Genomic DNA, 5103 nt, shown 5'->3' on the forward strand with positions numbered 1-5103 from the left:
ATCCAAGAAAACTCCGGATCTCTCCAACTGTTGTTGGGGCTTCCCACTTGGTCACGGTTTCAACTTTAGTGGGATCAACTGCTATACCTTCTCTAGATATAATGTGTTTGAGGAATCCTACTTCCTTCAACCAAAACTCACATTTGCTGAACTTGGCATATAATTGATGTTCTTTGAGCTTTCCAAGTACCAAACGCAAATGTTCCTTATGCTCCTCTTCATTCTTCGAATAAACCAGGATATCATCAATGAACACTACGACGAACTTATCCAAAAACTCCATAAACACTTTGTTCATCATATTCATAAAATAGGCAGGTGCGTTAGTCAGACCAAATGACATAACGGTATACTCATACAGCCCATACCTGGTGGTAAAAGCTGTCTTCGGAATATCCTGTTCTCGAATCTTCAACTGGTGGTATCCTGATCGCAGATCGATCTTGGAAAATACCTTAGCTCCTTGCAATCGATCAAACAGATCGTTGATCAGTACTTGTTCTTGATCGTTACTTCATTCAATCCTCGATAATCAACAACCATCCTTAACGATCCATCCTTCTTCTCCACTAGATGTACTGGCGATCCCCAAGGCGAAGAACTTGGGCGAATATATCCTTTATCCAGTAACTCCTTAATCTGCTTCTTAATTTCCACCAAATCCTTTGCTGGCATCCTATATGGTCTCTTTGATATTGGCCGTGTGCCTGGCAATAGCTCAATCAAAAACTCAATATCTCTATCAGGTGGCATGCCTGGCAACTCTTCTGGAAATACATCGGGAAAATCCCTTACCACTAGTACTTCCTCCTGCACAACTCCTGTTAGGCAATTTACTTGAGTCCTCTTTGGCACATGTCGGGATACATACTTGATCCTTCTCCCTTCTGGGGTGGTAAGCAAAATTGACTTACTAGCACACTCAATATTCCCTTCATACTTTGATAACCAATCCATGCCTAATATCACATCCAATCCTTGAGATTCCAATACTATTAGGTCTGAGGGAAAAACATAGTTACCAATCCTTAATGGTAACCGATCACACCATAGACTAGCCACATACTCTGCTCCGGGCGAGGTTACTAACATGGGTGACCTAAGGGCTTGGGTTGGTAGGTTATACTTATCCACAAATCCCCTTGAGATGTATGAATGCGATGCACCAATATCAAAAAGAACAAGTGCAGTAAATGACTTAACCAAAAACTTACCTATTACTGCATCGGGCTGAGCTTCAACCTCCTCCACGCTAACGTGGTTCACCTGTCCCCTATTGAAAGGGTTCGACTTCTTCCCAGAACTTCCATTGCTATTTCCGTTTTGTAATTCAGGACATTCATTGGAATAATGTCCGGTCTTCGAACACTTAAAGCAAGTGACTTGGCTCAAGTCCTTCTTGGCTAGGGTTGAGGGGTTGGTGCGGTTCTGGCCATTGCTTCCTCCGTTGCCATTACCATTCTTGGTGCCATTGTGATTGTGCGAGCTACCTCCTCCATGGGTATGCTGAAAATGTCATCCCGGTCTAGGGGTAAAACGTGGCTTCTGCTGAGCTCCTGAATTGTACTTTCCTTGTCCATACTTCCTCTTGCGATTCTCTATTTGCTGCTGCTTCCCTTCAATCATAAGAGTACGATCTACCAACTCCTGGTAGTTGTTGAAGGTGGCTACCATCAACTGCATGCTCAACTCATCATTCAGTCCTTCCAGAAACTTCTCCTGCTTAGCTGCATTCGTAGCGACGTCATCTGGGGCATAACGTGCTAACTTACTAAATTCCTCCACGTACTGGCCAACAGTCCGTCCTCCTTGGCGCAAGTTGCGAAACTCACGCTTCTTCATGGCCATAGCTCCTGCTGAAACATGTGTAGTACGAAAAGCCTGCTGAAACTGGTCCGATGTGACAATGTCGACAGGGAAAGTGGCTATGAAATTCTCCCACCATGATGCTGCGGGTCCTTCTAGCTGATGTGCGGCAAACTTCACCTTCTCCGCATCTGTGCATCCTGCTGTGGTCAACTCCCTAGCTGTCTTGCGGAGCCAATCATCTGCTACTATCGGCTCGGTGCTACTGGAAAACACCGGCGGATTCAGCCTAAGAAAATGGGCTAAGTGGTCAATAGGTGGTGGTGGTGGTGGTGGGTTATTGTTGTTGTTCCCCTGATTCTGATTCTGGACTAGCAACTGCATCAATGTGTTCTGCTGCTGGATCAACTGGGTGAGCTCCGGTGGAAAGGCAAATCCGGGGTCACGTCTCGGAGGCATCTGAGGGTTTAGAAAAGATGAGATATAAGAATAGAGGGGGTCTAAAGAGAAAACACTACCCATATGCACATGAGGCAAAAGCAAACAGTTCACTTCAATCAATCAAACAAGGGCATACAATCGATCTAACTATCGCAAAAGTGCTCGGACTACTGTATTTACATGGTGGACTACTACTACTGATGAGGTGGTCTACTAGAAATATTCTTCGGTTGCAGACTCCATGATATCTGCTCCAGCTTCATCAACATAGTCATCATCGCTACTATCTGGTTCCGAGTCGGTGCCGTCGATGATGATGTAGTCTTCCGGGCTAATCTCCTGGGGTTCTGCGTCTTCATCTACTGGCGTAGGGCCTCCCATAAATACTGCTAGCTTCATGTTAGGTCGGCATTCTTATCCACCAATACTTCAATTTCCTCTTCATAATCTTCACGTGTAGCCTTGAGTTCTTCCTCCAGTTCCTTGATTCTAGTCTTAGCCTTCTTCAGATCTATCATGTCGGCACACATCTGGTTCTCCTGTCGTCGAATGTGCTGATTTAACTCCTGGATAGAAGCTGCAATTGATCTATCCTTCCGGGTGTTGATCATCTCCCAGTGCTCATCTCGGCGCCCACAAATCTGGTAGATAGTATCCTTGAGATCCTTGCGGTAGACTTCTCCAATGCGTCCCATGGCGATGTGAGTTGCCATGCTCTTTCCTAGACTCCAAGTTGGTGCATCAAAATAAAATTCTATGGGCTCAGTGACTGGCATGAACGTCCTTCCTGGAACTTGAACTTGAATCATCCAGCGCTCTTCTTCAGGTAAAGTGGCGTTGTAGGTTCCTGTGAAGCTTGGTACTCCTAAGTTCAGGTATCTAGTGACTTCCTTCAAGTGACGTCCAAAGGGTGTATCTTCATCCGGTTGTGTGAACTTGTTCCTTGCATCCGCCATCCTAAAGTATAGAAAAGATGAGAGGTCAGAAGAGGAGAGAGTGAATAGTGATCTAGGTCTTTAGCTTAGTGGTCGTGTCCTACAGTCAGCGTGTGCTCTGATACCATCTTTGTAGCGACCAGACCTCAAACAGTCTGATCTCTGTGCTCCGGTGTCATCCCTGGATCAGTAATGCTGACACCACACAGTACTCGGAGGATTTATAGCAGAGTAGCAATCACACACTTATTACATCGAGTGTCTCAAAAGAGAACTTATTACAATAAATATGGCTTAAGGCCATCTAATAACTATGACAACGGAAGGCTTGGAAGATAGGTGAGTCCATCAACCCCAACGGCATCACTGAGTATAGAACCACGACCTAAAAACTCCTTAATCATCGTCTGAAAAGTCTGCAACATTAACGTTGCAGCCCGAAACGGGTTAGCACATGGAATATGCTGGCAAGGTAACACATAGAGAGTAATGGAATGTAACAGCTATACTATATGCATATTTGGCTGGTGGAAAGCTCTATGGTTACAGTTTTGCGTAAAGCCAATTTTTCCCTACTTCAAAGGAATAAATTTATTTAACTATCATGGTGGTTGTTAAACATTGAGAATGGTTGACAGCATTCTCAATCCCAATTAAGCATCATCATTAAACATAACCCAACAAAATTAATTTAGAGTAACATGTTGAGATTCACATGATAATCCAAGTACTAGATACTCAAGATGTCCATAACCGGGGACACAGCTAACCATGATTAGTTTATTACACTCTGCAGAGGTTTGCGCACTTTTCCCCACAAGACTCGATCGCCTCCGTTTGGTTTCTCGCACTACATGGTGTTTAAGAAGACGGATGACCGAGACATAGTCTTTCAGAAGCGCTAGCACCTTACGATCGGGTAGACCGTACCACCTACATCCCCTACATCTGCTAGTCTACCACTGTAAGAGTTCGCACGACTTAGTCAACTATGCTAGAGCCCATAATAGCTTGTGGCTGCACACGGAAGTTTCTAGTATGAATAGTCTCATGATCCCTTTGAGCCTGGGTGGCGGTCCAAAAGAAAACAGGCAAGTCCTGGAATACCCAGGTGCCTCAATCCACCAAGATGTGTGTTTAAGTTGCCACCTTAGATAAACCATTAATTAACAATCTCACATCTGTCATGGACATCACTCACCCAATCCACGTCTACTAGCATAGCATGGCATAATAAGCAAACACAGAAGTAACTCCCAAAGGTTTGATAATAACAGGTAATAGGTACTACCTCATCTACTTCCCATCCCACAATTTAATTAGATCCTAATCATGCAATGTGTGAGGATTGATCTAATGCAATAAAACTGGGTAGTAGAAAAAGGTATGATCAAAGTGTTACTTGCCTTGCTGATGATCCGCGAAAGCTAATGATTCGAAGTAACAGGCGGCGCACTCCGGGTATTCTATCGCAGACAAACAAACAAGCATACAATAAGTACTCATCTAATGCACAGGTAAAACTCAAATAAGAGATCTAACCAGAAGGTTTAGCTTAAGAACTCCGGTTGGCAAAAAGAATCAAATCAAACGAAGCAACGAAAGTCAAACGGCGAAAGAAAACAACTTCGTTCTAGTAATCTGTATCTAAGGCAAATTTTACAGTAGCAAAATCTTGTTTAAGTTGGTTATTCGGATAGAGGGTTTCGAGACGAAACTCTAGACGCTTGAATCGCCTGATTCCGATAAACGAGCGAAAAGTTATACTAAAACGAAAATCGGATCAGAAATCGCGATCAGAAAAATCGCGGATTTAATCCGAGAAATAGAAAAAAACGACGAACGCCGATTTTTTTTACGATGGCACGGAAAACGAAGCGGCGGCAAACTTCGGGCGACGTGCGGCGGCGGCAGCGGCGGC

The sequence above is a fragment of the Triticum aestivum genome, chromosome 4A, assembly GCF_018294505.1.
Source record: "Triticum aestivum cultivar Chinese Spring chromosome 4A, IWGSC CS RefSeq v2.1, whole genome shotgun sequence".
Lineage (NCBI taxonomy): Eukaryota > Viridiplantae > Streptophyta > Magnoliopsida > Poales > Poaceae > Triticum > Triticum aestivum.